This window comes from Engraulis encrasicolus, chromosome 8 (assembly GCF_034702125.1).
Source record: "Engraulis encrasicolus isolate BLACKSEA-1 chromosome 8, IST_EnEncr_1.0, whole genome shotgun sequence".
NCBI lineage: Eukaryota > Metazoa > Chordata > Actinopteri > Clupeiformes > Engraulidae > Engraulis > Engraulis encrasicolus.
Genome location: NC_085864.1, coordinates 7,910,313 through 7,931,362, shown reverse-complemented (window position 1 = coordinate 7,931,362; position 21,050 = coordinate 7,910,313). Strand labels below are relative to the sequence as shown.

Here is a 21,050-nt window from a genome sequence, read left to right as displayed (position 1 = left end):
AAAGGCTTTGGTAAAGCAAGACAATGTTTGAGTTGCTGTGGTCTGGATAGGGGAATGGCCACAAGATCAGAGGATTGCAGGTTTGAACCCTGTATTACCAATAAAAAACACTCAAGTAGATATTTATTGTTTATTTCTCTCGAAACTGTGAAAGTTACAAATTCTTTAAATCATGTCAATTGGAACTATACAGTATCTGAGATATGAGACTATGGATGTCAGCGTGTTGGGCTTGGGCAGTCATGGACTAACAGTTAAGCAGTTGGCCTCAAAACATGATGGTTTCAAGTTCGATTCCCAGCACAGGATGTTAGTAAAAAAAAAAAAAAAAAATCACATTCAAACATCATTGTTTTGGTATGATGTCAGTTGGTCGAATTTGAAGTGGAAAGTATGTGTGAAACACATTTGACTGTTAATTATGAGTAAGTCCAATACTTTCTAACAGGGCTAACTTTCTACGAATTCAAAACCTGCAGTTGAGTGGTGTAGGGGATAGTCCTCTGCATATAGCCATATTGGCATGTCCTTATCTTGAGGTTGAGAGTTCGAATCCTAAGGCTGGGTCACTCACTTTTTTGGTTGTTTTAGTTGTTTTTTTTAATTGTTTACCAGCTTCTGCTTTGTGTAAAGAAGAACCCATCCATGTCAGAACCATAGAAACCCTATTTTATTAAAATGTAACATAAAATACAAACTTCTCTAAAAATGGTGAATCTGTCAATGGGGGATAGATTTACTCAACACCATGTGACCATCAAACCACAACTGACAACTTGGCATGGAAAAATGTGTCTATCAACCTCACTTCAAGGTAAGAAAAGACCCATAAAGGTGTATTGGTGTGTATGTGTAGTAGTTTACTATGTTGCTGTGTGTGACATTAGGTGCTCTTGATGCTACACTGGGTGTATGTTTTGTTAGCAACTTAGCTTAGAATGTTAGCTACTGCTAGTAGCTACTGCTAGTTAGGCCTTTGTGTAGGCCTTTCATACAAATCTTTTTCTTGTATCATACATCTGCAGTGTATTTGCAAGTGATGCGTTGCATTTTCATGATGACATATTGCACATTGAACTTCTGTATAAACCAGTGTAGCAATCATGCTGTAGGGGCCTAATCCAACAAGTCCTCATGAAAGCCTTAAACTTAGGCCTATTTATGCTCCACAGGCAGCCGATATGGGACCACCAGAACTCTATGATCCATCAGCTCTACTCAACACAAAACAAAGGATAAACAACTGACTGTGTTGTGAAGTCTGACACTATTTTGGGAGAAATGTTATTGTAAGTTAGGCTATATGGATCTCCTTCAGCCACCAACTCCTAATAAAAGATTCAGAAATGGACAACAAATAAATGACTAAATTGCCTAATGTGTTGAGGTTGATTCTTTGTAATATATTGACTGTTGACAGTGTGGTCTAAATTTTATGAATATGTGTATTGTATGGTTGTTGTGTTGTTGTCTACTGTTTTTGTTTGTCAACCACATGGAACAAAATAAATAAAAAAAAACTTGATATAAAGCATTGTTCATGTTTGTGGAATTAAAGCTCATGTTATATTTGGTTTAAACAGAGGGGTGGTAGCCTAGTGCATTAGTATAAAACCAAACCAACCAATAAACCAACCAAGTTTTTTTTGGGCTCTAAAATGGGAAAACATAAAACTTTTAATTTTGGAATCAAAAACTTAGAGCCAATATAGCTAAACAATGCTGTGCTTGTTTACTTAAAAATTTTAACTGTCTGCTTAGTACTAATTGCATTGATTTTTGCACCATTCTCGAAATATTTATGTCAATGGAGCATGTTAGATCTTTGAGTAGCAGCTACTAAAACATTCAAGATTTTATTTTTTCTCATAACATTTGTTTTCACATAACATGTCTGATTTTATGTAAGACTTACACAAACGTTTTAGTTTTCAACTCAAATCTTTTGTGTAAACCATTGTTTCTGTAGCCTGGTCCTGACCATCCCATAATACTACCATTTCATTTCGTATTTATGGTCTGGCATTTGTTTGCTCTGAAGCGATTGTAGAAAGCAGGAAGTTTGCACTCAGTTATAGTTTGAAATTATTGGACACCTCTCACCCAATCGCTGGCAGTTACTCAACAACAACATAGCGCAGACCAATGGCTCTGGCGCAGATGTGTACGTCATTGTCACGAGCGTTCTCCCCCTTTCGTCCCCACGTGGGGGGCGTATTCGATTATTGGCTGTTTTCTGGGGGGCGTTGCAATCAAAATTCTACTGCTGCAAGCACTCCACAGAGAAGCACGGCCAGACTACAGTAGTGGAGCCAATCCTTTGGCGGAAGTACGTAGGATGGCTCGCGAGGCTATTGTTTCTGTGCATTTTAGAGTTTGGAGTACATACTTGACTTGGGCTGCTAAAAACTAAAAATCTAATTATGGAATTAAAGTTTTCAATCTTTTCAGTCATTTCAAAGTTTTTGATCATCTTCTTAAAGATTTTGTGTCCTGCATATGCATGCATGTATGTAGTATTTACATAAAACATTTGGTCACAAAACTAAAACTTTAACGGGAATAAGTTTCCACAAAAGTTTAGAGTTCGTGGAACATGTTGGGGAATACAGTGTATTTTAATTCAGTCTTTGCAGGGGTCAAACAGACATTTCGGCTACAAGAGCCATCATCAGTGTAGCCATGTAGTATATGGACTTTTCCTTTTTGAACATGCAGGATAAGGCCTATAATAGGCGATGATCATGTTTGTATATGGAGTTTGTACAGTACATTCTGCCCGTGCCACTATCAACCATTACGCTTACTGTCATAGGATGTCGATATAGCGGGGGACAAAGGGATCATTTAGTGCCGGGCCCAGGGAGAGGAAAGGCCCAGAATCAGCTCCCTATTACATTACATAGGCTATGTACTGAGAGGGGAAACCATTCAGATGACTTTGTCCAGGGCTCAGTCAAAGCTGTTAGCAGCAGCCCTGGGTGGACACTCATGTCTGTGCATGGAGTTTGCACACCACACCATTGTAAGAGAAGACAGATTACATCCCAGTGGTGATCATGATGGAAAAGAAAAGAAAAGACAAGGAAGAAGAACAAAAATCGATTGAGGGTGATGGCAGTTTAGCAACCCCCACTGTAATCCCAAGAAATGGCTTGGGTTGTCTGCTTTGATAATGGGCCAAGGTGCAGATGGTAAAATGATGTGGACATAAAGGGTCGTGCATCACCGGAGCACAGTATAGCCTTACATGTGATTTCACAGTGTTCATTTCTCACTGAGCGTGTAGGATCAACACCCAGAGTGTTTGATTTGACTCTCTAAGGTGTTGAAGTCACCCTGCAAAATTGACATTGCAAACAAAGCCTCACATGTCATGAGTTCACCTCACCATGCAGCCCCGTGCTTAGTATTCTCTCACCGAGCTCACCAAGATAATTGTGTGTCACGCCGTGTTGCATGTTGCACATCTGAACGAAGAAAAGCTATTAGTTCAGGTAAAGGTCAAGTCAATGTCAGCTGTATTGAGGAAATCGTATGTACGGGTCAGAGACAGGGTAAACTGTGCGTGTTTTCTTTAGGCTACCAATCATGGGTGTTCTTCTACTGTACGTGTGGAACGTGCGGACATGCCTATACGGCGCTTTTGAAATAAACCTAGCTTGTGTGTGTGTGTGTGTGTGGATGTGTGTGTGTGTGATAATTGTGGGTGGTGAGGTCAGGAGGGATAGAAAGGCCGGCGTGAGGGCAGGGAGACAGTTGACTGTTCTGACAGCTTGGTGTGGCTGCCTGTCTCTCAGTCTGCTCTTCCTGCTCCTGTTGTTTCTTAGGGGCCCTTTATACATATACCCGAGTATTTTGTTAAACAAACACCACACACTAAGGTCTTTCCTCTGAAAGCAAAGCTTCCTAAAAATTCAGGCAAAAGTGGAGATTCTTTTTTAAATGCTTTTGTTCTGTTAGCATTTGTACTTTGTATAATATAAACAGAGAAAACCGGAGACTTGACATTCTCCTTATCGTGCACAGGCTTAACGCATTTATGACAGCTCTCGGCAGCATTTATGAAGATTCTTTTCAATGCTCCCAAATGTTTGGAAGTGTTGATCAGTGTTGCAGGTTTTTGTCATTTCTTTTCTGTTTTCATTTAGGAGCATAGATCAGTGTTGTAAAACCTTTTATCATTTCTCTTCGAGGATCACCTGCAAAGCGGATAGGATTGACAGATACAAGTGGTGGAATTGCACGCACACAGAAATGGAGTACTGCTCTTGTACCTACAGTAAGCTTGTTATCCATATCAACCATCTCAGTTCAATATATCAATATTACTGACAGGAAGTGTGCCATGCAGAGATGTTTATGGATGAGCTGGTGGTGGTAAATGTCCCATTATCTAATTTCTAACCTTTTCATATACCTTTCGAGTGCATTGGGGTCCAGTAGTCATCATGCCCATCAAACACCATGAAATAGCTATAGTATACTGTAGATGAAGAGGCCCCATGCTTTGTTAACCTAAATTGGCAATTTTCCTTAGCCTACTGCAGACTTATTGGTATTTCACACTACTAGACTGTTAGACACAACAGGGATCAGAATCAGCTCTCTATTTCCCCCAAGGTTCTAGAATATTGTTGTGCTGTGAATGCTGGTATAGGCTGACACTTTTCCCCCAACCCTGTTTGTAACTGATTAAGCTCACTTAGATTCAATTGATGAATTTGAATTAAACGATCTTGGATTTAATAAAACGTGTGCCATGTTTAAGTAGGAAAAATGTGCTTAGTATTTGTTTGTTTGTTTAACTGTAGAGATTCGGCAGTACTTTTTATGATTATTTATTCATAAATAAACATTGTATTTATTTGTTTATTTGAAATGGTCTTATGCACCAGTCTGTCAACAGTCCATGTCAAATGTCAATATCATTTAAGAAGCAAATGTTGATTTCACCCTGCCTTATCTTCCTCTTCCTCACAAGTGAAAAATGCTTTTGACACTCAGCTCTGAAAAGCATGGTAGCATGTAAGCTTTTTCCCCTCTGTTTTCAGTTTGTTTATACTACATACTGTATAGGCTACCGTACGTTGTCTGTTTTTGTTACGCAACACTTTCCTCCAGGGTGTCAATATAACTCTGTGTCACAGCAGGCATTGTTCCTCCCCAAGCAGTTTGCCATTTCCTGTAAATACAATGTTTGCCTGACTGCTGTGTTTTTGCTGTTGACTTCATAACAAAAAAAAGTCAGATACCCGCTTCACAGTGGCATGGTTATTTTTGGATTAAAGCATCTGTCATATCCCACAGTATACACAGAAACAAAATAAGTCAAACAGAAAACTCTTGATAAATATGATGATTTAGGCAAATTTGGTCTACAACAGGGGTGGGAAACCATTTTTTATTCAAAGGGCCACTTCAAATTTCAGTAGTTCAGATGGGGTCGCCGGCGGGCCTTCAGTATATGCAACTACATCTTAAAAACATTGCTATTACATCCCAAAGAGGCTTAAGTAACAGATTAAGACATAGCAATTTTGGTGACAGTAAGGTTATAACATAGGCTCTGCAGAAAAGGGTTAAGTCCTCCAAGGGCCGTACGCCAGGATTTCCCCCTGCACTTAAAGTGATACTGTCCCATTTTTGGAAATAAGCTCATATTAAACCTCTCCTTTAGTTAAATAGTTGAGTTTTACCTTTCTCCTGTACTTTCAACCGTTCTCTGAGTATGGCAGTGCGAATTTTACCTCCAAGCTAGCAGTTAACATTGAGTCCTATGAGACCAGTAGCCGCCAGCTGGTCTCATAGGACTCAATGTTAACTGCTAGCATGGAGGTAAAATTTGCACTGCCGTACCCAGAGAATGGTTGAAAGTATAGGACAACGGTAAAACCCTATTATTTAACTCAAGGGGAGGTGTAAAATGAGCTTATTTCCAAAAATGGGACAGTATCACTTTAAGGCCTATATTGAAGGCGGCCACCTTTACAACAGACCACACCTTCACTAGGTCCCATAAAAAAATAACTTAATTATATTGCAAATGTAATTTTTAATATTCCTTTAGAAAACATTTCTTATTTCATGTGAAAACATAGGGCCGTCAATGGCATTACATTACACTTATCTGATGTTTTTATCCAAAGCAATTTACAGTTATTATTTTTCAGGGTATTGGTTACAGTCCCTGGAGCACAAACACGCCCGCACACACACACACACACACACACACACACACAGACACACACGCACACACACACACATAAACACACGCACACACACACACATATACACACAACTGCACACACACACACACACACACACACACACACACACACACACACACACACACACACACACACACACACACACACACACACACACACACACACACACACACACACACACACAAATAGTAGCCTAATAATATTCCTACATTAGATACTAGAGCTAGCGCTGATTTTCCTTGTCTGAAAGGCATTATCAAATCTTGTGCATGTGAGGACGGGCTCTTATGTGTTGACACTTTTCAATTTGAGGCCATGCTGTCTTACTTTTCTCTGTTTCTCCCATAGACGGTTCTCTTCTCAGCCCAGCATTAACACCAGCTCAGCTACCTCTCCTGTGCTGTCTGAGCTTGGCATGTTACTTGCGGCGAAATGCTTGGTTGGTCATGAAGAGTGTCTCCCTGCGCAACATTTTTCAATTACTCGGTGAAAAATACAACCATGAAAAAGTAATAGGCCTAAAGGATGTCTACAACACCAGCGGAAAAGTCAGTCAAAAGCTTCAGTTGACGATGCAAACACAGAAGAATAATAACTCTAGGAACAAGAAAAAGAAAAACAGTCTAAATAGCTAAGTTTCTTAAAGTGAGAAAGCAAAGTCCACCGTAAATGACTGACGTTGCCATCACCATAGTAACCGTATAGGAAGATAGGCTATAGGCTACAGTACCGGGAGAGAGAGAGAGAGAGAGAGAGAGAGAGAGAGAGAGAGAGAGAGAGAGAGAGAAAGAAAAAGAGAAAGAGAAAGAGAGAGAGAGAGAGAGAGAGAGAGAGAGAGAGAGAGAGAGAGAAAGAAAAAGAGAAAGAGAGAGAGGAGAGGAAGTAGAGAAAATTGATGTGTGACTAGACAATCAAGGGCCTACTGAAAATAGAGGGGAAAACAGACAGAGAGAAGCATCAATGGAATACTCCCTAGAAATAGTTATAAAAGATCAATGCTTTGCTGTTTCATTGGTTTTCTGAACTGCACAAAAAGACAAATGAAAGTTCAATATAAACCTTTTAAGAGGGAATAGTGATAAGAAGTTATTTTGAGTTCTGCCTTTGTTGTCTGGGATATTCCAGAATGTCATTCATTTTAGAGCATATCTTCTATGATCAGACGGGCCGGGATGGCAGGCTTTTTGATATCCTCTCCTACACGTATGCATGGACGTCACACGCACGCATGCGCGCGTGCACACACACACACACACACACACAAACTCAAAAATAACTTAATTCCTAAATAACCCTAATTCAGACGGCAAGAAACGCACGCACACACTTATGCATGCATGGACACACGCACATTCACACGCACACATAGCCTACACACACCAACACACACACACTCACGCATATGCACAAAAGCACACAGTGATAATGTCCTAGCTTGGTGTGAAAATTATATTTCAATTGCTCATCTCACTCGCTCTATCTTTCACACACACACTCTCACTCTCTCATCCTCTCTCTCTCTCTCTTTCTCTCCCTGATATCTTGGCAGAGACTTTGCAGCATCTTTGAATCCATTTTAATGTGCCTCTTGTCTGGCACAAAAAAGGAGAAACAATGAACGGGAATGATTTTCAAAGAAAATGTTAAATGTAATAACACTTAAATCACAGTCTAGTGTGCTGACCTGCTGTTAGCCTGTTAAACACAAATATGGAGGGTATTCTTCAGCAAATGAACATTATAAGATACTGTTTTCTGTTGTTTGCTTGTGAGCAAGAACAAGCTATCTACAGCTATTGTATTAACTTGTTGTGAAAGAAAGTGAAAAGTGAAAGCCCATTGGGAAACTCCAACTCCCATTGTCATTGTGACACAGCACTCCACAGCACACAAGTGAACACTGCACACAACGAAATTGCATTTTATGCCTCACCTGTGCAAGGGGGCAGCCCTCAGTGGTGCCCCATGGGGAGCAGTGCGGTGGGACGGTACCATGCTCAGGGTACCTCAGTCATGGAGGGGGATGGGGGAGAGCACTGGTTGATTACTCCCCCCACCAACCTGGCGGGTCGGGAGTCGAACCGGCAACCTCTGGGATGCAAGTCTGACGCCCTAACCGCTCACCCATGACTGCCCCTTGTTATCTACCATATTGCTCTACCATATTGCTCCTCAGAAAAATACCAATTTGTTATTTGTCTCAAGGGGTTATCCTCTAATAAAGAATTTGAACATATTATGTGTTAACCAGAGCAAAGAACAAAGGTAAATCCACACCAGTTTTTGCATATCACGGGTGTCTTCATACTTTTCATTAGTTTTTTCCAGCCATGTAAAAGGACCTCTCTTATTCAATATTACACGGCTCATCACTGGACACTGCAAGTCATACAGATCATGTTGCCATACCTTTCAGGTGTAGATTGTCAGGTTATTGAAAGCCACTTGTAACAAAATTGGGCAATCAAAAATGCCAGACTGATGGGACATGTTCATGTTAATGCCTGTAGTTGTTTTCAAATGAAAGCTACAGGTGTTCTGCTTATTAATTATGAGATGCAATTCCTGGACTTGACAAAGTGGGCAATGGGCATGGTACCCAAACCTTGGAGGGCCTCATTTCCAAAAGCCAGATGTAGAATACTAAAACTTGAGACATTGAAAGTTACAGGTACATGTACATAACCTGAGGAGATTAAAAGTTATCGTATGAATTGACATGGAATGACCCTATAGGCAGATGGTAGGCCTATAAATAATTAAAGGGATCTGGTGATTGCGGAGTGAGCAGATATTGAATACTAATGTCCTCTTTGTAGGGGTAGATTAACATTTTTCATCATGTAATGTAATGTGATGGGAAGGATTTATTCATCAGTAGACTGGATAGTAGACGGGCAAGGATCTGTCCTGACAGTTTTATGGGGGGAAAAGTCCCAAAGAACTACTGTGAAGCACATGAGACAGTTTTAAAGGACAACTTCACTTTTTTAAACATTAAGGCCATTTTCTGAGTTGTCTGCAATATCTTAGAGTCCCCATCACCGTTTATCTCATACATTGCAGTCTCTGTTATTTGGCTAATTTGGATTTTATCTCAACTAGCTTTAGAATGGCTGTCTGGGCATGTCCAACTCTGTTCTTAAAATCATCTTCAACATTTGTTTTCAAGAATGTGCATCTCACCAAGTGTTCAGCAGTATTCACTGGTGTTCCTTCACAATTTTTGTAGCGAAATATGGCTTCTGTCGTGTTTTATGTAACATTTTGTAAATTAAGTTTCACTTTCACTTTCACTTTCTTTCACAAAATGGCAAATAAAAAATGACAGAAGTCATTTTTCGCCTTCAAACTTGTTAGAGACTGCTAGTGAACACCACTAACCAATTGGTGAATGGTAGACTTTCGAAAACTAATGTTTAAGGTGGCTTTTAATAACATAGTTGGACATGCACATACTGTAGACCGCCATTGCAAAGCCAATTGAAACAAAATACAAATGAGCTAAATAAAGGAGACTGCATCAAAACATGAAAAAAAACGGTGAGGGAGACTCTAAAACATTGCAGACCACTCAAAAAAGGGGCTTAAAGTTCAAAATAGTGAACTACAGGACATAAACACTGTTTGCACACCTTTTAAAAATACAAAACGCAGTCTTTTATGATCACTTATGGCAAGTATGTCAATAACTTAGCTCCCTTTAGTACATACGTAAGGGTTAACGTTCGGCGAGAAGGTCGCTACCATGGAATAGCAGCACGACAGAGAGAATCTTTAGACCCCAACGCGGAGCGGAGGGGTCTTGTTCTCTCTGAAGTGCTGCTATTCCACAAAGCGACCGACTCGCCGAACGTTAACCCGCTTATTATATGGATATACTTAAATGATTCACACATGGCGGGGACATTTCTTTAGGCCTATTTAATGTTAAGTTTATTATAGTTTTTCATGTCAAAAGATTGTTGCTGCGCAAAACAAAACAGTGCCGTTGTGGAACACCGCTAGGCAACAGCTAGGTAGCCTAGACAACAGGTGTTGTCTATCACAGCAGCTGATTAGAGTCTTGTTGAAAAGTCGCTTTAGCAGTGAAAAGTCTTGTTGCCATTGACAGCGGTCTGATATAGACCAACCCGTCTGTTATCGAAAATTATTATATGGTGCGACGTCATCGGTCGAATGCTCCATTCATTTCAACGGGGCTCCCCAACGTTCGGACGTCTGTTATTTTTCGATAACGGACGGGTTGGTCTATAACAGACCGCTGTCAATGGCAACAAGACTTTTCACTGCTAAAGCGACTTTTCAACAAGACTCTAATCAGCTGCTGTGATAGACAGCACCCGTTGTCCTGGCTACCGCTGTCAATGGCAACAAGACGTTCACTGCTTAAGCCACTGGCTTGTATACAAGTCAGTGGCTAAAGCGAATGTTTCATATCACTCCGCAGAGGGTCCGGTCTTTTGTCACTCTAATCAGCTGCTGTGATAGACAACACCTGTCCTGGCTAGCCTACCTAGCTGTTGCCTAGCGGTGTTCCACAACGGCTCTGTTTTGTTTTGCGCAGCAACAATCTTAACATTAAATAGGTCTAAAGAAATGTCCCCGCATGTGTGAATCATTTAAGTATATCCATATAATAAGCGGGTTAACGTTCGGCGAGAAGGTCGCTACCGTGGAATAGCAGCACGACAGAGAGAATCTTTAGACCCCGACGCGGAGCGGAGGGGTCTTGTTCTCTCTGAAGTGCTGCTATTCCACGGTAGCGACCTTCTCGCCGAACGTTAACCCTTACATAACAGACATGCGAACGTTGGGGAGCCCCATTGAAATGAATGGAGCATTCGACCGATGACGTCACACCATATAATAAATGATGTTAATTGTCCATTTACCAGCTGGGACAATTTTGCCCAACTGTACAGCAGAATTGTACAAATGAGAACAGATTCAGCAGAATCAAAGAAAGGGGGGGCGCACCTTGCATCAATTTTTTCTTCTTTATTTTTGTGCACAGGCACATTCCGGCGTGTGCCTTCCTCAGTGTGCAACGTTCTCATTTGTACAATTCTCAAGAAACCTGAGTGAAGTCTGCTACCTTGAAACAGATTCAGCAGAAAACATGCATGCAGCTTAGCTGACTAATACAAATGTACTGGCAAAACACAATATAATTAAGTTATTTAAAAAGAATATAATGCATTTACTATTATAAAATCAATTTACGTTTTTGATTTTTAGTACCCTCTTTGTGCAGATGGGTTCAGGGGCGGGCCTATTGATTATTTGCTGAAACAAATACTCAATCACTTCATCACAACATTGCAATGACATTACCAAGAGCCTTAGGTAACAGATTAAGACATAGTCATTACAGTTTTGGTGACAGTAAGGTTATAACCAGCCTGATCTCCAAAAATTCTGTGCTCCTGGACACGGATGTTAAGGACAGGAAATCCGTGTCCAGGAGCACGGATTTTGCCAAAATTCCGTGCTCCTGGACACGGAATTGTTTTCTGTGCTCCTGGACACGGAATTGTTTTCCGTGATGGGCACACGGAAGTGCTTTCTATAGGCTATTACCACAGCATTGTGTTAACTCTATCATTAGAAAATACATACCAAATGCTAATCCTAAACAAAATAATGCTATAGCAATTTAAGTTGTGCCCTGACCAAAACATTCCCTAACCTTAACCTGTCATTAAAGACATATTTTTGATAAATACCTTTTCCAGTTGGTTGCTTGGCTATCAAACTCATATAATGAAGGAAAGAAAACTAGCTGTGCCCAGACCAAAACAATGCCTAACCCTAACCTGTCAGTAAGAAATGTTTTTTTTTAGACAAAATATTTGAAATTAGAAAAATCCTGAGAAAACACAAGACTGTGGAAATAGCCTATAGAAAGCACTTCAAACAATTCCGTGTCCAGGAGCACGGAAAACAATTCCGTGTCCAGGAGCACAGAATTTTGGCAAAATCCGTGCTCCTGGACACGGATTTTGTGTCCTTAACATCCGTGTCCAGGAGCACAGAATTTTTGGAGATCATGTTGGTTATAATATAGGCTCTGCGCAAAGGGGTTAATGGCAAAATGACACAAGAGGTACCAGGATAAATTCTGTACATGTTAAAGCATACAAAAAATAAAAAAAGCCATAGGCTATGAAAGTCATATGCAATTCCATATGTGCAGTTCCACTGTAAATGATTTGTGTAAGTTTAATTAGAGTTTGATTCATTTTTAAAGTGCATGTCACACAGCTGCCACTGAACAAAGTGATGTACGCAAAACGTATAGGGCAGCTACAGACAGGGAAGCCAACAGGAGGGGGGGCAGTTGTCCCGGGCCCAGGGACAGAGGGAGCCCAGATTCGGGTTCTCATTAAATTATATTTATTGGGTGGGGTGGGCCCTTTCAGATGACTTTGTCCTGGGCTCCAGCCAAAACAGTCAGCGGTCCTGGCTTCAGAACTAATGAAATGGAATAAAGCTTATTCAAAATGTAAGCCTAATGAATAAACAAAATGGTTTGGTTTGGATGTAGACGTCAATGCGCCACAGAAGTCTGATGACTCAAAATGCGTCAACACAAAACTCAAATACAAAAGAGCTACAAAGCAAAGTCTGCAGAGTACAGGGCTGCACATTAGCATGTAAATTCAACCTTCTGTTGTTAAATTAATCCTTTATCTTATTCTGCCCCGCATTGTTGGGGAAACACAATTCAGCACTGTTTTCAGGCAAAGTATTTGAGGCCTTTAAAAAAAACCCTAACCCTTCTTTACATCTGCACTTGTTGTTCTGTATATTTCCTGTGCACTTTGTATTCGCTAGTGATGTGGGCTACTATGATTATGTCCTCTTTTGAAAGTAACTTTTGTTATAAAGCGTTCGCCAAATGCAATGTAATGTAATGTAATGTAATTTTGTTGGCAATTTTAACTTCAGCCTATTCATTTTTAACCTTGACTTCTCTGAATGTGAAAGTCCTGCCATGACACTGATTCAAACATGTTCTCTTTGAATGTCTGAGATGGGTGTTTATGCTTTAAGATTTGAGGTTTTAACAAAATATGGGGAGTCTAGAAAGAAAAGGCTACAGTTAGAATAATTCAATCAGAGCATGTAGTCTTCACATGACACAATGCCAATTCACCGTTCCGTAAACACCTTTCCCCGTAGCAACGGTTCCTGTCATGTCAAATTGTGTTTCTTTCTTTTTTCTTTTGAAGCAAATAAAGAAACATTTAAGCCAACAATACATGTATCCACAACTTTTAAAGTTTGATTAAAAAAGGACTATGATGGTATGACCACCACAAGGGGTGAAGACCAATTGTCATGTCATGCGAATGTCAAAGTGAACCTTACAAAGCGCAAGGCGAAACGCGTTGTTCACCTACGCTAAATAAAAAAGCAGCAAAATCAAGTCCAGCAGTGTGCAGGTGATCCTTCTTGTTTAGTATGGATTACTGATGACTGCACTTCAGCAGCACCTGGAACCTGGCTATGCATAGGAGTTTCAGATCTTTGTCATGTCATGACAGGGAGCCTGGCTTGTTGTCTTGCAATCAGGGTGTGTGTTCTGTGCTCCAGAAGTCAGAGTCTGAAGTTGACTGACGGCTCTCCCCTGCTGAACGTACAGGGACACTTCACCCAGCCACAGATGGGAGAGAGAACCCTATGACCTATTCGTCTGTCCATGTTTTTTCCCGTCCAATTTGTCAGTGTCCAATTTGTTGTTGACTCTAATTCGACACAACAAAAGGCCTCATAATTGTTTGTTCTCAACATCTCTTGCGTCCAGCCAGGGATGCCGCAGGGAGGGGGTGGGTGGGGCAAAGGGGTCAGTTTGTCCCAGACAGAATTGGGTTCACATTACATTTTATGTATTGAGTTGGGGGGTGGCTGTCTTTCAGATAGATTTGACCAAGCCAAAGCTGTCAGCGGCCCTGCCCTGATTATGACACCATGGGCCACTGGGATAGAGAAAAAGAAAGCCCCGCCCCCTCCATGAGCATTGTTTACAAAAACAAATCAGGTTTTATGCCAGATGTTTGAGACTTTCAGATGTTGGAGGCTTTCAGATGACAAACCGGTCAGCGGCTCTGCCTCGTGCCCAGCATTTCTCTTGCCACCACCACATTGTATCCTGCAAAAAAATTAAATCTCTATTGTTACGGCGCTACCCTGCAGAACTATGATAAAACCTCAAGGCTTCGTTTTCTAAAGGGGAGGAGCCTTAACTTTATGTTGCATCAACATAAGGTAACGGCACAGCCCTTATAGAACAGCCTTGCCACTTGCTATTAAGCCCCATCGTAGGCTTACCAGCTTTTTTGGCTGCACTTCCAATGAGTTCTCCACTAGTCGCGCACCGGAGACCAGAATGAATGGGACCCAATGGAGTTAGATGCTAAAAATCTTAATTTTCACAAAGGTCTTTTCATCAGGGCTCAGATTTGAATGTTGTTCTGGAGACAATAAGGGTTTTATATCAAAAGTTTAACAAAAAAAGCATATATGTCCGTTTGATTATTTACAGGGGGAGTTTTTGTTGCCCACTACTCACTAGCATTTTGCTAGTAAGTATGTGACGTCATAGACACTTAAAATCACTTTTTAAGCATATACGTGACTAAAAAAAATCTAAAACTCTATGGCAGCTAGTCCAAGTGTCACGTTTCGGTAGTTCATCGAGAGAGGGGAGAGAACCGGTCTGGTAAAAGGACCAACTCACATGCACCGTTATGTCCACGCTAAATCCGCTGGAGAGAGACAAGTCTGCCACCCTCTCTCACCCCCAGGCTTCCGGCGATCATTACCTTCTGCTTTTCATGTGCACCTGCTCGTTTATATGGGCGGTCCCAGACAAACCAGCACCAGAACCAGTAGTTCGCCTTCCGCTTTGTGAGTTTACACAAGTGTTTGGAAGACCTTCGGATTCACCCTGCAACCAAACCAAAATATGGAAGAACCAATCAGGATTGTGTGATTTTCATAAACATGACCCAGTCAAAATGTAAATGTAGCGGAAAAGGGGAAATATACAACGCAAGTGAAACGTGACAGTTTTTTTCAGCAACAACAGCCGCTCACATGGGTTCACTCGTCGACATGGATTCTGTCATTTTAACTCGATTTTCAAACCTTTACATACAGTGAAAGTGAAAGCCCATTGGGAAACTCCAACTCCCATTGTCATTGTGACACAGCACTCCACAGCACACAAGTGAACACTGCACACTGCACACAACGAAATTGCATTTATGCCTCACCCGTGCAAGGGGGCAGCCCTCAGTGGCGCCCCATGGGGAGCAGTGCGGTGGGACGGTACCATGCTCAGGGTACCTCAGTCATGGAGGAGGATGGGGGAGAGCAGTGGTTGATTACTCCCCCCACCAACCTGGCGGGTCGGGAGTCGAACCGGCAACCTCTGGGATGCAAGTCTGACGCCCTAACCGCTCATCCATACTGGGGCGTTAGGAGTTTATTTCAGAGTGGCCTACATGGCCTTCATCTGAAAGTACAGTACACTCTGCTGACTGAAGAGTCTTAAGAGTTTACATCAGCGTGTACTGTACGTAGGACCTTTGGTTCAGCAGGTCATGTAACCTATGGTACGTAATATGAATAGCAGTTTTAGAATTTACTCTGGAGAAAGAAATGTTTCTGAAACCAAGGCAGAAGTGAGCATTTTGTACAAGTGGTTAAGGTAGGACACCATTCGATTGCATAATCTTGTGTAAGGTGTCGGTTCAGTAGGTCATGTAGCCTACGTAATATGAATTCGAGTTTTAGAACTTACTCTGGAGAATGTAAAGCAATGTCTCTCTGCAACCCTGGCAGAAGTGAGTGAGCATTTTGTACCAGTGAAGAACGGCCATTACCGTTACATATACTGAGTTTTACGCTACAATTACTGTGGCAAGGCTGGGGCCCAAGACAGAGAGAGAGTGAGTCGGAGGGAGGAGTGAAAAAGCAGTTGAGGAGAGGAGGAGAGAGAGAGATCTGTGAGAGAGCACGGGAGCCAAGCAGTCTGCCTTCTTGGACGGAGAGGACTTCCATTCTGTGCAATGGAGCAAGTATGTTCAACTGCAGTGTGCAGGGGCCAGGTCTGGATGACATCTCCCTCCTCCCCCCTGAGCACATCTCCCTCCTCCCCCCTGAGCACATCTCCCTCCTCCCCCCTGAGCACATCGAGCCTCCTTGTCCCCAATGGAGACTTACTTATGGAGGAGGTTAATTATCTTTCTGTTTTCTGAGGGGCAAGCATTCTCACCCCTCCATTTCCAAAGTGCCATTAAACCCTGCACCCAGCTCGCGGACTCTCATCATCAGGCAGAATGCCATCCGCCTTCTTCCTAGGCCCGTCCGGGTTCCAGCTTGCCGTCCCCCCAGGCCTCCGGCATCTGCTTCCCGGCGTCAGCTCAGCTCATCCTCGTCAGCCCTCTCTCTCCCCCTCCTCTCGCCTCCTCACTCCTCCGCTTCCTCTGCTCAGTGTGTTCCATCACCTTCGCATAAAACCCCCCACCCACCCAGTATAATAACACCAATAACGTCCCCAAATGTTCAACCTTTAAAGTCAATTAGCCCAAATTAAAACCTGTCTTTGTTTACCTCCATCAGTTAAATACTTCCCTGCAGAAACAACTAAAACCATTTTCAGTTCCGACCTCCAGACATGGCCCTTGTCACCCCGTGATATAAGGAGTTTGGTAATGGTGGTGGTAAAAGCAAAAAAAAGAATAGCATAGAGCTATGAGTCAAGGACTGAGGGAGGAAACAGGCTTAATATCTTTTACCCCATACGTGTGCACAGATAAGGACAAGGTGGTGCTAAAGCACTTGCTCCTTTGCCCTACTGGACAAAAAATGCCTTTTTGAAGGTTCTTTATTTTGTCACAACAATGTACAGTGGTCCATGTTCACATGGTCATCTACAAATGTTTGACAATCACACGCATGTGACAATAATGCTTCGATACATCATATAACCTTTATAGCCTTGTAAAGCAGCCACAAGGTCCACATGTCCCCGACCCCCCTTGTCTGTGCACGCCACTGTTTTACCCCTTTTTCTGGATCAGACAGTACACAAAAACATACTGATCATCTACAGAGCTGTCAACTATTTCGCTAATTACGTAAATGATCGGCTAGATGTGTGAATTAGATGCTAAAAATGTATGTCATACGTATATAACCGGCGTGACGTTTGCCATGTGCGTCACGCTCTTTTTTGGGGGATAACATTGTGGGATAAGCCCAGGCAAGGGCCTGTTATTGTTGGGAAAGAAGAAATGAAAGACAAAAGACCTACACTAGCATTGTTCACGCTCAACATGCCGAATATGTGTTGTGTTGTCGGCTGTTCAAATAATATAGCCAAACAGCCGTGGATGAAGCATGGACTGTGTCGATGTTGCATGTAAGTTAATGAGACATTCATTTCGTTTTCCCCCAAAAGTGGCGAGAGCATTCGTTCACGAACAAAGTACTCGGATGGCCGGTTACGTGAATGGCTTTTACCTCCTGGTGTGAAGACATTTATTCTTTTCTCTTTTTTTTTTGTAACTTTATTTATAGATTTTCAAAATTTTACAAACAGCAACCCAAATCCCACCCACCCAGAGGTACACATAACACATACAGCATCCAATTTGAAGTAATAACTTAATAATGCAAAAATGATCATTAATAAATAAAGTACATACATGGAAACAATGATAACAGAAATATAACAAAGAAAGTACAATGATAACAACAAAAATAATAACACAAAAAAAATAACAAAAAAACCACAAAAAGGTCTGCTACATTGAGGAGCATTTTAACGTTGCAACATTATGTGGATTTGTTTGAGTGTCAATTTCTAATTAGTGCAACTGTACTACGCCCAGTGCCTTTAAGTAGGCATCACTGACGCTCAAAAGAAAGACTTTCTGCAAACTCCAGGAAAGGGCTCCACGTTTTGTGAAACCTGCTAGAGGATCTACCCCTTGAGTATCTAAGTTTTTCTAAAGGTAAAGAAGCCAAAACCTCTTTGACCCAACAAAGGAAAGACGGAGAATTAGCAGACTTCCATTGTCGCAAGATGAGTCTCCTTGCAAGAAGTGAACCAAATGCAATGGCGTATGTTTGGGACGTAGATATCTTAACATGATCACCTATAACACCAAATACAGCAGTGACGGGGTCTAATGGAATGTGACTGCCACACATATGTGTAAAGGCATCAAATATTTGAGTCCAGAAACTAGTCAGTGATGGACATGACCAGAACATATGTCCAAGAGTGGCCAAGCCCTGATGACATCTCAAACAATGTGGGTCAGTGTTGGGGTAAATGTGGGCCAACCTTTCCCTAGAGAAATGCAGTCTGTGAAGAATTTTGAACTGAATCAGATTATGTCTAAGGCATAAAGATGAAGTGTGTATCCAATCCAGGCAACCTTCCCAGGTCGACGCAGGGATTGGAACACCCAAGTCCTGTTCCCATGTGCATCTTGTCTTCTCAATTGAAGGCATAGCAGAATTTAAAATAGTATTGTACATGAAAGAAATTATGCCCTTTTGAGTAGGGTCCCGCCCAAGTATTTGGTCAAGCAAATCATTGTCAGGCAAATGAGGAAATGGATAATGTTCTCTGGCAAAACTGCGTGCCTGTAAATATCTGAAGAAATGGACCTGAGGCAGTGAAAAGTTCTTGCGTAAAGTCTCAAAGGAAATGAAGGTGTTACGATGAAATAAATCCTTGAAAAACACTATGCCACTATCATACCATGAAAGAAAAGCTGAGTCTGTTTTTGCAGCAGGGAAAATATCGTTATGAGTTATGGGCATAAAGCCACTTGGGTGCTTCAAATTATAATGCTTTCTAAATTGGCGCCATATTTTAAGAGTGTGCTTAGTCACAGTATTGGAAGGAGAGTAATTTGATTTCTTAGAAAAAGAACTGCAAAGGCTGGATAGTGGTGTAGATGAGGGACAAGATTCAATTTCCATGGTCACCCAGGTGGCGTTCTGTCCTGTTCTAAATGCAGTGATCCAATGAGGCAATTTAGAGAGATTGGCCGCCCAATAGTAGACCATAAAGTTGGGAAGTGCAAGTCCACCTGCTAGCTTAGGCATCTCCAAAATAGCCCTCCTAGCTCTTGGGACAGAGTTGTTCCAAATAAATGTTGAAATATGAGAATTCAACTCTTTAAAGAAAGTAAAAGGCAGAAACAATGGTAACATTTGGAACGCATACAAAAATTTAGGAAGAACTGTCATCTTCACTGTGTTAACACGGCCTGCTAGTGAAATAGGCAAGGTAGACCACCGCTTCAAATCAAGTTTCATTTTTTCAATTAACCTTTTAAAATTGGCCTCATACAGATTTTTGTAAGTGCGTGTGACCACAATACCAAGGTAGGTGAATGATTCTCTGTCTAGTCTAAATGGACATGTATGGTAATCCAGATTTTGAGCCAAACTGTTAATAGGAAAAATTATACTTTTAGAAAAGTTCAATTTATAGCCAGATATCCTTTTGACATGATCTAAAAAGTGTATGAGACGGGGTAGAGAGACTGCAGGGTCAGAGAGGTATAAAAGAAGGTCGTCTGCATATAGTGAAACTTTATGGGAAAGGCCCCCCCTTACAATGGCAGGAAGTCTGTTGTCAGCTCTGAGAGCTATGGCTAAGGGTTCAATTGCTAGATTAAACAAAAATGGTGATAGACAGCAGCCCTGCCTCACCCCACAATGAAGTGTAAAGAAATTAGAGTTTATTAAGTTTGTGCGCACAGCAGCCTGAGGAGCATTATAAATTATGTTCACCCATGTAAGGAAAGTAGGGCCAAAACCAAATCTTCCCAGCACCTCAAAGAGAAATGGCCACAAGATGCGGTCAAAAGCCCTTTCGGCATCTAATGACAGCAAAACTTCAGGGGTATCAGAGGAATGGTTAGAATGAAGTATACTAAGGAGGCGCCGCATGTTGAAAAAGGATTGCCTCCCAGGCATGAAACCTGTTTGGTCAGTGGAAATGAGATCAGAGATGACAGTTTCTAGTCGACGTGCTAGGATTTTTGTGAGAACTTTGTAGTCATAACAGAGGAGGCTTATTGGTCGATATGCATTGCATTCCAGGGGGTCCTTTCCCTTCTTCATTAAGAGTGTTATTACAGCCTGGTTCATGGTATCTGGCATTCGGTTAGAAGATAGAATGTCTGCATACAGACGACTTAGTATGGGTGCCAATTTAGTGGAAAATGCTTTATAAAATTCAACTGATATCCCGTCGGGACCCGCTGCCTTTCCGCTCTGTAAAGAGCTAATGGCTTGCATGATTTCCTGACATGATATAGGGGCGTCGATAGAGGTTTGCGCTTCCTGATTTATCTGCGGAATTTCAAGTTTATCCAAGAACTCTTGGATCTCCCTAGAATCCAAATTTGCCTCTGGTGTATAAATACCTGTGTAATAATCTTTGAATTGGTCATTAATATCTTGTGGGTGTGTGGTGGTTTTATCTGGTGCAATGCGAATTTCAGGGATAGTGGTGTTAGCCGTTTTCTGGCGTAGCTGATGAGCAAGCAATCTACCTGCTCTATCACTGTGTTCATAATATACTTGCTTTGATTTAAAAAGAAGTTGTTCCGTGTCTTTGATGGATAAGCAGTCATATTCAGATTGTAATAATAAACGTTCTTTATGTAGATTTGAATTTGAAGGATCTGATGCAGCCCTACTGTCTAAATCTTTTATTTTCTTTGACAGTTCAGTAAGTTGAAAATTACGTGATGATCGTAACTGGGCTGTGTA

The 21,050-nt window shown here is 41.5% G+C and overlaps 1 long non-coding RNA gene across 1 annotated transcript; it reads left to right on the top strand.

The window, feature by feature from the left end:
• Positions 1-479: 479 nt before the first annotated feature.
• LOC134453479 (uncharacterized) lies at positions 480-1,374 on the top strand. Its single transcript, XR_010035620.1, has 2 exons — positions 480-814; positions 1,173-1,374. It is a non-coding gene; the product is annotated as an uncharacterized LOC134453479 (long non-coding RNA).
• Positions 1,375-21,050: the final 19,676 nt, after the last annotated feature.